This window comes from Sardina pilchardus, chromosome 2, assembly GCF_963854185.1.
Source record: "Sardina pilchardus chromosome 2, fSarPil1.1, whole genome shotgun sequence".
NCBI lineage: Eukaryota > Metazoa > Chordata > Actinopteri > Clupeiformes > Clupeidae > Sardina > Sardina pilchardus.
This window is the reverse complement of record NC_084995.1, coordinates 11,448,213-11,459,993: the sequence shown is the minus strand read 5'-3', so window position 1 is coordinate 11,459,993 and position 11,781 is coordinate 11,448,213. Positions and strand designations below refer to the sequence as shown.

At 37.3% G+C, this 11,781-nt stretch overlaps 2 long non-coding RNA genes across 2 annotated transcripts; both read left to right on the top strand.

Annotated features, from left to right (window-relative positions):
• The first annotated feature begins 7,320 nt into the window (after positions 1–7,320).
• On the top strand, positions 7,321–8,501 carry LOC134100693 (uncharacterized). The gene is made up of 3 exons (XR_009941301.1): positions 7,321–7,370; positions 8,183–8,279; positions 8,408–8,501. It is a non-coding gene; the product is annotated as an uncharacterized LOC134100693 (long non-coding RNA).
• Positions 8,502–9,431: 930 nt separating this feature from the next.
• Positions 9,432–10,433, top strand: LOC134100689 (uncharacterized). Its single transcript, XR_009941300.1, has 3 exons — positions 9,432–9,592; positions 9,715–9,846; positions 10,076–10,433. It is a non-coding gene; the product is annotated as an uncharacterized LOC134100689 (long non-coding RNA).
• Positions 10,434–11,781: the final 1,348 nt, after the last annotated feature.

Below are 11,781 nucleotides of genomic sequence, written 5' to 3'. Positions count from 1 at the left end.
ATACTCTGATCTGATCAACATTGATGCACATGACTATAAGAAAGATCTACGAACTGGTCGGATGGAAAGACAGAGTGCACCTTTTGAAGGACATAAAGGAGATTTACCAGACAGACTACAAGTTGCTGATGGTGCTCGTGTGATGCTAATAAGAAACATAGATGTGGAAGATGGACTGGTGAATGGTTCATTTGGAAAGATTGGTAAAATTGTTTATCATGACCAAGATGGCAGATCACTTGTAAAAATGCTTGGTGTTGAATTGGACAGTCCCAATGCAGGGCAAAGACATCGCAATAAAGGACCAGAAGGACCGGACAATTTGGTGTACATTGAAAGAGTAGAGGAACCTCTTAGTAAAAAGGGTGTGGTTCGTCACCAATTTCCAATGACTCTAGCCTTTGGTTGTACCATACATAAATGTCAAGGCATGACGACAGTTTCTGCAGTGGTCTCGTTGCAGCGCATATTTGAACCTGGCATGGCATACGTTGCTCTCAGCAGAACGACTTCACTACATGGTCTACGCATAGTTGATTTTGATGAAAATAAAATATATGCCGATCCAGAAGTGACCGTTTCCGTGGACAGTATGCAAAAAGTCGACTTTAGAAATGCCATGCCCCTTCTTCACTGCCTCCCCACTCTGAGATCACCATATTTAACACTGATCCATCACAACACTGAAGGACTGTCAGCCCATATTGATGACATTAAGAGACATCATGAATTGTGCCTCGCAGATATTTTGTGCTTTACTGAAACACACCTTTTTGGCACATTTGTCCCAGAAAATATCCATTTGGAGAACTATCGAATGTATAAGCGCAATAGACATGTGTCATACACTACTCTTTCACATTTTGCACAGAAAAATGGTGGGGGAGTTGCTATGTTTGTAAAAAGCCATCTTCAAGCCCATCACATGCCATACATACAGGGTGTGACTGATCTCGAATTCCTGGTTTTGAAATTTGCTGCTCCAGTTCCACTACTAATTGCAGTGATTTACAGACCACCGGATTACAACACGAACCTATTTTTGCCAAATCTCTGCCATCTACTGGAGTCTTTACATGTTATTGCTGATAGTCCAGTTATAGTCTGTGGGGATTTTAATGAGGACATGTTGACCAATGGAAGAAAGCCAATCTATGAGTTGTTCCAGTCTAAAGGATTCACAAATCTCATTACCACCTCCACCACTGAGAAGAACACATTGTTGGATAACATCTTCATCTCTGATCCTCAGCACTGTGCCCATTCAGGTGTTCTACAGACATATTACAGTTATCATGATCCTGTGTTCTGTATTCTTAATTAAGTTTTTGTACATCAAATCTTTTGTACATCATGTCATTTTACACATTTTACTCCTTTTAAACCTTTATATCAACTTACACATTTTACTAATTTTGAACCATTATCAACATTATAACAACTAGAATTAAGGGAAAACAGTAATGAAATATGATGAATGTTTTAGGACAAAAATGATGAACAATTGTGCTATGTAAACAGGTTACCAAAATCAGGGTTCCCAATCTAAGTCAAATATACAATTCCTTGACTTTTCCCTGACACCTAAAAAACAGAATTTCTATGACTTTATAATGATTGGCACAAAAGATCAACCAATGATTTCGGTGTAATTGTGTAGCGTCCAAGAATCTGTTACTTTTTTTGTAGAGCGAACAAATGGACATTGAATAATCAAAAGTTGGACTACTCATACAATAAAGCTGTCCTCCAATACAAACCTGATTGTACTACTGAGACCACTAGCACATCATCCTGGATCATAGATAAGCATATTTAAGCTTCCCCATGAACTTAGTATTCACCAAATTATGTTATACCAAATCATTCTCCTCCAACTTCGCCCACAAGCTTAACATATGTGCTTGAGAGTAGTTTGGTTGCCTGATATTACATGTAATATTCAAAATGGACGTTAATGTCCTTGAGACAATGTCAGGTGTCTATGTTTAAATTACAAAAAATAAAGTTGAATTAAATAATGAAATAGCCCTTAGACTGCTTGTTTTCAATATCAAGATAAAGATAAAAAATATATATATTTAATGAAAGGTCAGAAACGTCAAAATCTACATCCAGAGGCTATTTGATTTGTATTGTGCCCTATGAACCCGTCTAGCTTATTGCATTTGAGGTTAATGATCTTGAAGGAATCAAATCATCAGACCTTTTACATGCTGATAATTTGAAATAGAAGTAGTCTACAAATCATAACCTTTAAAATAAAGTATTTCATGAATCAACAATGTTTTACTGATGTAATTTGATACCACATGAATTTTAGATGTTCAAACTAAATTAATCTCTCTTGCTCCCTCATTATGCATGAACTATATTATCAACTGGGTCTCTTATATTACATCTGAATTCAATTTTACATCTTTGCATTAAACTATCAGTCTATGAACAACTTTTAAACGATCTACTTTTAAAATATCAACATTTATTAAACTTTCTGCATCAACATCCATTAAACTATCATCATTCATTATACTATGTCTATCAACCATTCAACCATTCCAACTGTCAGTTATCATCAACTATGCCTCCAGCCAACTATATTAAACCTCCACCTACTTAACAACCAAGATAGGAACCGTTGAAATAAAGCATCTATATCAGTTTCCATAGCAACCAACATGACTTTTCTAGAAAACCACTAAAGTAACCACCTTAACTACCCTAACAACAGCTTAGCAACTACATCAAGTACCCTACAAACAGTCTAGCAACTACCTTAAGTACCCTACCAACAGCCTCGCGACTACCTTAAGTACCCTAGCAGCAATCAACATCCATTAAACTATCTATCAACAATCATTCAATTGTCTATCAACAACTTTTAAGCTATCCATATTCAACTTTTAACCTACTGATACCCTGTCAACTTTCATTAAATTATGCAACCACCATGTCTACCCTAGCAACACCTTAGTAACCATATCTACATGATCTAGGCTATTTCAAATTTTTTGCATTTTCATGCACTGGTAATTCCTTGGAATTGCATTTCTAGTTATTATTTTTCTTTTTCTTCTAACGCTCGCAATTCAGCTTGAACCGTTTAACGTAGAAACTTGATTCAAACTTTGCTACGTAGGTCTTACTAAGGAGACCTGTGCAATATATTTCTAAACTTTGTAACTTTTATACTTTTTAAACTGTAAATTAAAAACTATTAAACATTTCCCCATAGACTTAACATTGCTCATTATGACATCATGGCAGCAATTAGAATGTTACGCCAGGTGGCCAGTCCAGGTGCAGCAGCTCTCTCTCTCTCTCTCAACATACACTGGCTCTCTTGAGACTACATTTTCTGTTCCCCTGTATCAACATAAGTCTTCCTAATTCCATCCAACTTTCTATCCATTCATCTTCTTCAAACCATTCACTCATCCACCCATTCTAAACAGTCTGCCTATCAACATCAATTAGACGATCTACATTCAACTTTTAAACAATCTACTCTGTCTCAGGCTGGCTCTCTTAAGACTAGCCAGTTAAATTGATTACACCTGTATCTGTATCCACTACTCTCAGTAGAGAGCTGTGTCTCTCCATTCTACAAGAATATAAGGCACATTCCATCCAACTTTCTATCCATTCATCTTCTTCAGACCATTCACTCATCCACCCATTAAACTGTCTATCAACATCTATTAAACAATCTGTCTATCAACATCCATTAAACTCTCTGTCTATCAACATTAATTAGACTATCTACATTCAACTTTTAAATTATTTACTCTGTCTCAGACTAGCCAGTTAAATTGATTACACCTGTATCAACTACTCTCAGAGAGCTGTATCAGTGTCTCTCTTAACAAGAATATAAGGCACATTCCATCCAACCTTCTATCCATTCATCTTCTTCAGACCATTCACTCATCCACCCATTAAACTGTCAATCAATATCTATTAAACAATCTGCCTATCAACATCCATTAAACATTCTGTCTATCAACATTAATTAGACTATCTACATACAACTTTTAAAGTATTTACTGTGGGTCCCTCTCAAGCAGCGTTTATACACTGTTAAATATTACTGTGATTTCACAATACCTTACAGTATTATTTCACAGTAAATTACTGTACTCAAACATTTACTGTAAAATCACAGTAGCTCTATCACATTACAGCACCTTGTTGTGAAATTTGAATTGCACTTGAACCGCGCAGCATTGTGGGGCGATTTCTAACGTTCACCCCTCCCACCCGCACCTGCCACCCTCAACTGAATTTTCAACTCAGCCGTCCACCAGTGACTTCAATCATCATAGACAGGTCATTTGCTCAACTTTTTGGGCCTAGTTTTCTGTCAAAGTTTTCTCAATGGATTCCTGGTCAGAACCCCTATTGAAACAGATTAAGACTTGGGGCATGTTAATTTTGTCCAAAAATTCAAGATGGCCGCCGTATGGGCAATTTCATATCAGTTGGAACAGGTCCGACACCATGGTCCTCAGTTTTTCCTGATTTTTGGTCAAAATGTTCCTCCATGTCTCATTAGAGGAAAACCAAAATTTTAGCTTGGTATCTTGTTTAGTTTCTGAGATATGGCTCTTCAAATGTGGATAGACGTGTCCTAAAAAAAGGCTGAAAATGCCTGTATTTAATGAGCACCACTTTTTTTAAAACCCCTCTCCTGTCTTAAGCCTACCATATTATTTTCTAAAAATTTGAACACTGGGGCAGTACCCTGTTTAGTTGTCCAATATCACAAAGGAATTATAGTCCTTCCCACCATTGAAGACTTATTCATCGAAACAAACCCATATATTTTTTAAAGCAATGAAAAACAAAAAACCTGTTTTTGTTCTCTTATGGTCATGAATGGATAGCACTCACATTTTTAAAACTTTACATATATATAGTCCATGAGTAAGAGAACATGTTGAAAAAAAATTGAGATGGTAAGTTTTCGTATTTCGAGGCTATGGGCCTTCAAAGATGGCCAAAATGGTGTTTTTTCCTAAAAATGCCAATTTCATTGCCTTTTTTCAAGGACAAGATGAAATGCAAATCCAACATTTCTTTTTTCCTACAATAGTATGCCACTTTGTAGACCATGTGAATGTGGTAGATCCAACCTGTCCATTTTAATATCCCCTCAGTACATGTCTGAAGTTAGAAAAAATTAAAAATTGTCTTGGCTGAAGGAGGTGTTGGTTTGATTTGTATGAACCTCCTAGAAGGACATTATGGGGTTAAACCCCATTTTTTATGTTTGAGGGATCAGATTGCCATCCTGTAAACAGGATAAAAATGTTATATCCCAATTTTACTCTTTATTGATCCCTTAGAATATGTCCAAAATTTGTCAAAAATGAAAAAGGCGACTAAATTTAGGGGCCAAGTGGATCAAGTCACACAAGGCTAAAAATGTAATATAAGACAGATTAGATACTGAGGGAGAACATTGTGAAATGTATAACCCCTGTTACGATGGCCTTTGAACCCACTGTGACCCTAACTGAGGTTAAGGGCTGAAAACCACCAACCACCGATCCGGTGGTCTCCAACTTTTTCATATCTCTTGATAGAAAATGTATAGAGACTTAAAACTCATATATGTTGTTCATCTCTTCAAAGCGTTTTTTTTTAGACCATCCATAACTTCCTGTGATAACCGGAAGTTGGTTTAAAACAGGAAGTAAACTTTAAAAAGGCTGTATCTCTGGGGGAAAAAAATTAAAAAGCTGTTGGGGCCAAAGTGTTGAGGCCAAAATCATGGTTTGAGAGATTGTGTAGGAGTATGTTTCAGACCATTTGGAGTTGAGTGGTACCCACTTTGTATGACATAAAAAAATCGCCCTTAGGGTTTAACTTGACCAAAAAGTGTAGGCCTCAACAGCTTTTTTGTTTGTTTTTTCCTCAGAGATACAGCCTTTTTAAAGTGTACTTCCTGTTTTAAACCAACTTCCGGTTATCACAGGAAGTCATGGATGGTCTCAAAAAGCCGCTTTGAAGAGATGAACAACATGTATGAGTTTCAAGTCTCAAATTTTCTATCAAGAGATATGAAAAAGTTGGAGACCACCGGATCGATGGTTGGTGGTTTTTAGCCCTTAACCTCAGTTAACACAGTGGGTTCAAAGGCCATCGTAACAGGGGTTATACATTTCACAGTGTTCTCCCTCAGTATCTAAACTGTCTTATATTACATTTTTAGCCTTGTGTGACTTGATCCACTTGGCCATTTTAAGCCCCTCAATTTAGTCGCCTTTTTTTTTATTTTTGACAACTTTTGGACATATTCTAAGGGGTCAATAAAGAGTAAAAATGGGATATAACATTTTTATCCTGTTAACAGGATGGCATTCCGATCCCTCAAACAGAAAAAATGGGTTTAAACCCCATATTGTCCTTCTAAGAGGTTCATAAAAATCGAACCAACACCTCCTTCAGCCAAGACAATTTTTCATTTTTTCTAACTTCAGACATGTACTGAGGGGATATTAAAATGGACAGGTCGGATCTACCACATTCACACGGTCTACAAAGTGGCATACTATTGCAGGAGAAAATAACTGTTGGATTTGCATTTCATCTTGTCCTTGAAAAAAGGCAATGAAATTGGCATTTTTAGGAAAAAACACCATTTTGGCCATCTTTGAAGGCCCATAACCTCGAAATACGAAAACTTATCATCTCAATTTTTTTTCAACATGTTCTCTTACTCATGGACTATATATATGTAAAGTTTTAAAAATGTGAGTGCTATCCATTCATGACCATAAGAGAACAAAAACAGGTTTTTTGTTTTTCATTGCTTTAAAAAATATATGGGTTTGTTTCAATGAATAAGTCTTCAATGGTGGGAAGGACTATAATTCCTTTGTGATATTGGACAACTAAACAGGGTACTGCCCCAGTGTTCAAATTTTTAGAAAATAATATGGTAGGCTTAAGACAGGAGAGGGGTTTAAAAAAAGTGGTGCTCATTAAATACAGGCATTTTCAGCCTTTTTTAAGGACATGTCTATCCACATTTGAAGAGCCATATCTCAGAAACTAAACAAGATACCAAGCTAAAATTTGGGTTTTCCTCTAATGAGACATGGAGGAACATTTTGACCAAAAATCAGGAAAAACTGAGGACCATGGTGTCGGACCTGTTCCAACTGATATAAAATTGCCCATACGGCGGCCATCTTGAACAAAATTTAACATGCCCCAAGTCTTAATCTGTTTCAATAGGGGTTCTGACCAGGAATCCATTGAGAAAACTTTGACAGAAAACTAGGCCCAAAAAGTTGAGCAAATGACCTGTCTATCACTTTTCTGCATGTGTAAGCTGTACAAACTCTGCCATCATATCCAAGGTAAGAAGTGCAGTGCTTTTGTATGTTATTTAGAAACGGGAATTTAATTAAAAAATATATATTGGTGTTATACTGTAATGTTTACCAAAACCGGTTGTGTTAGAAGTGGCTGGCTAGCCATTAGCTAGCGAGCTAAGAATCGCTAACATTTGCAGAGTTAGCTTTTTCAATAGCTAACTTCACGATTATGTGCAATATCTGGAATGGTAGTTAATATCATATCCAACAATACGTCTGTGTAAGATGTCGTTGTGAATGTAGTTTAAGTTTGAATGAAATATCAGGCGCAAGTAACATTTACGTTAGCTATCTTTAACGTGGCTGATTGTAGCCATGCAGGCTAACATTAAGTTAACATTGCAGACACAGATGAGAGTTGTTAACGTTACTTTCCTAACTAACGTGACTTAAGAATTGTCATGGGACATAGGCTTAGGTAGATAACTTAATTTAAATTTGATATACAGTAGTGCCGATACAAAGGACCAGTAAAACTAATGAATGTAGTAATTTATCTCCCACCTTAACCTTAACTAAACTGCAGTTTAGTATGGCCATTGTCATTAACAGACGTGTCAAGGATGTGAATGGGGGTATGATGCACTTTAGGTTGTGAAGGGTAGTGTTTGGCTTCATGTTCTTCATTTCATAGCCCTTATTTACCCCTTGTTTGATATAGTACCTAATCTGCGCCTAACTATGTGTTTATTTAAAATGCATGAGTGTAGTAGTGCTTCAGTGATGATCTTTTTATCTTCTGTGTGTTTTGCAACTTATTAATCTTAGTCTCCCTCTGTTCCCTCTGTTTACAGACATTGCATTGTGAGGACTGTTGCCCTGGGAACACTGAGCGCATTCTCGAAAATTCCAAATTTGTGCCACTTCCATACGAAGACAGCCCAGAATAATGTAGGTCCGGCCCTGCACACATTCACATACAAAAATTGTACAGAATTACATATAGCATTATGATGTGTGCATTTATTTGTACGTTTATCCCCTCTCTTCCTTGTCTGTTTGTTGTTATGATTGTGTAGTGGGCTCCATCAACCATCCCGGGTAAAGTCGGTCTGTCCTGATTGCACTACTTGCTAATTGATGACGTCTAGAAGCCATAGCTGCTTCCCTGGCGTAAGTGTTAAAGTGTTTTGAATGTATTTATTGGTACCATTGTGAGTGCTCTACTGTGAATGAATGCAGCTACTTAAAGGGATATTCCGCCATTTTTGGAAATACGCTCATTTTCCACCTCCCCTCGAGCAAAACAATCGATATTTACCTTGTTCCCGTTCATCCAGCCATTCTGTGAGTCTGGCGATACAACTTTTAGCTTCAGCCTAGCATAGATCATTGAATCGGATTAGACCATTAGCTTCTCGCCTGCTAGCTTCATGTTTAAAAGTGACTAAGATTTCTGGTAATTTTCCCATTTAAAACGTGTCTCCTCTCAAGTTAGAAAGTGCAATAAGACCAACTGAAAATGAAACCTGGCGTTTTTCTAGGCTGATTTGACATGGAACTACACTCTCATCTGGCGTAATAATCAAGGCAACTTGCAAACGTACCATAGGCGCAGTGATATCTTACGCAGCATCTGAAAATAGTCCCCATAGACAACAAGCAGTAGTAGTGCCAGTAGCTGCAAGTTGCCTTGATTATTACGCCAGATGAGAGTGTAGTTCCATGTCAAATCAGCCTAGAAAAACGCCAGGTTTCATTTTCAGTTGGTCTTATTGCACTTTCTAACTTGAGAGGAGACACGTTTTAAATGGGAAAATTACCAGAAATCTTAGTCACTTTTAAACATGAAGCTAGCAGGCGAGAAGCTAATGGTCTAATCCGATTCAATGATCTATGCTAGGCTGAAGCTAAAAGTTGTATCGCCAGACTCACAGAATGGCTGGATGAACGGGAACAAGGTAAATATCGATTGTTTTGCTCGAGGGGAGGTGGAAAATGAGCGTATTTCCAAAAATGGCGGAATATCCCTTTAAAATACTATACTCTTGAAATATCCATGTTTACCATTGTGTTGGTGGTAATGTAAAGTGTTGTGAATATCTGCCAAACTGAGCATATTCATTATTTCAAGTGTATTGTATAGAATGCATACTTATGTTAAATCCTATCTTTTATTGACAGAGCCCTCACAAATAAACTGATACCAGGAATTAACATACAGTAGATGGTGATGGTGGTGGTGACAAGGGTGCCTTCACAAGGTAATTATAATATCTGTTTGTACATTTCATTGACTTGTCTTACTTATTTTTTAATGCTTCATTTTTTAAAAATCTTGCTCAACAATGACAAGGTGTATGACAATTGCTGTTTTATTTTTTAGGTGCCATGTCACAATCTCAGTGTGGAGCCAAAGGCTGCTATTGCAAGTCAGATGGGGGACGATCGATGTAAGGCATCAGAAAGGTGGTGTACGTACAAAGGCTGGAGCTGCTGGAGACAGTGTTGCACTTAGGTATGATATCACACAGATATACTATTGCTCAGAACTGTGGGGTCACTTTGAAATATCCTTCCTATCAAAAGAAAAGCACCCGACATCTGCATTACTTATACTGTAACTATTGCATCTGACTTATAGGTTGCTAATGTGGGTATTTTTTTTATTTGTCACTAAAGATTACTAGTTTGAGTAGTTTGTATTAGTTATATTCATGGATAGGGCCTATTGTACTCTTTTACAGATACTTGATTTACTGCCGAAGGTACCATCAGAGCACCACCCTACCCCTGCAGGACCAGAAGAGGACGGACAGGGGGCCAACATTTTTTAACACTCTGACCATGGACTATTTAAACCATTGAGGTAACGCAGACGTCTGATCCCACTTGGCTAAAACAGAAGACTGAGGAGGAGTTTCTTTCCTCATGCCATTCGCATCCTGAGCACACATACTACATTACATGGACTTGCCATACTGCACTTACACACTGCACTATTTACCCCCTGACTCATTCCGTGTCAAATCAGACAAGGTTATGCTGCACCGTCTCAGGCCTGTACAATATTTTTTTGTTCAATCCTATGTCTTCATATTATAATGTTTGTATTAGACAGGTCATTTGCTCAACTTTTTGGGCCTAGTTTTCTGTCAAAGTTTTCTCAATGGATTCCTGGTCAGAACCCCTATTGAAACAGATTAAGACTTGGGGCATGTTAAATTTTGTCCAAAAATTCAAGATGGCCGCCGTATGGGCAATTCCATATCAGTTGGAACAGGTCCAACACCATGGTCCTCAGTTTTTCCTGATTTTTGGTCAAAATGTTCCTCCATGTCTCATTAGAGGAAAACCAACATTTTAGCTTGGTATCTTGTTTAGTTTCTGAGATATGGCTCTTCAAATGTGGATAGACGTGTCCTTAAAAAAGGCTGAAAATGCCTGTATTTAATGAGCACCACTTTTTTTAAACCCCTCTCCTGTCTTAAGCCTACCATATTATTTTCTAAAAATTTGAACACTGGGGCAGTACCCTGTTTAGTTGTCCAATATCACAAAGGAATTATAGTCCTTCCCACCATTGAAGACTTATTCATCGAAACAAACCCATATATTTTTTTAAAGCAATGAAAAACAAAAAAACTGTTTTTGTTCTCTTATGGTCATGAATGGATAGCACTCACATTTTTAAAACTTTACATATATATAGTCCATGAGTAAGAGAACATGTTGAAAAAAAATTGAGATGGTAAGTTTTCGTATTTCGAGGCTATGGGCCTTCAAAGATGGCCAAAATGGTGTTTTTTCCTAAAAATGCCAATTTCATTGCCTTTTTTCAAGGACAAGATGAAATGCAAATCCAACAGTTATTTTCTCCTGCAATAGTATGCCACTTTGTAGACCATGTGAATGTGGTAGATCCGACCTGTCCATTTTAATATCCCCTCAGTACATGTCTGAAGTTAGAAAAAATGAAAAATTGTCTTGGCTGAAGGAGGTGTTGGTTTGATTTTTATGAACCTCCTAGAAGGACAATATGGGGTTTAAACCCATTTTTTTCTGTTTGAGGGATCGGAATGCCATCCTATAAACAGGATAAAAATGTTATATCCCATTTTTACTCTTTATTGACCCCTTAGAATATGTCCAAAAGTTGTCAAAAATGAAAAAGGCGACTAAATTGACCAAGTGGATCAAGTCACACAAGGCTAAACATTTAATATAAGACAGATGAGATACTGAGGGAGAACACTGTGAAATGTATAACCCCTGTTACGATGGCCTTTGAACCCACTGTGTTAACTGAGGTTAAGGGCTAAAAACCACCAACCACCGATCCGGTGGTCTCCCAACTTTTTCATATCTCTTGATAAAAATTTGAGACTTGAAACTCATACATGTTGTTCGTCTCTTCAAAGCGGCTTTTTGAGACCATCCATAACTTCCTGTG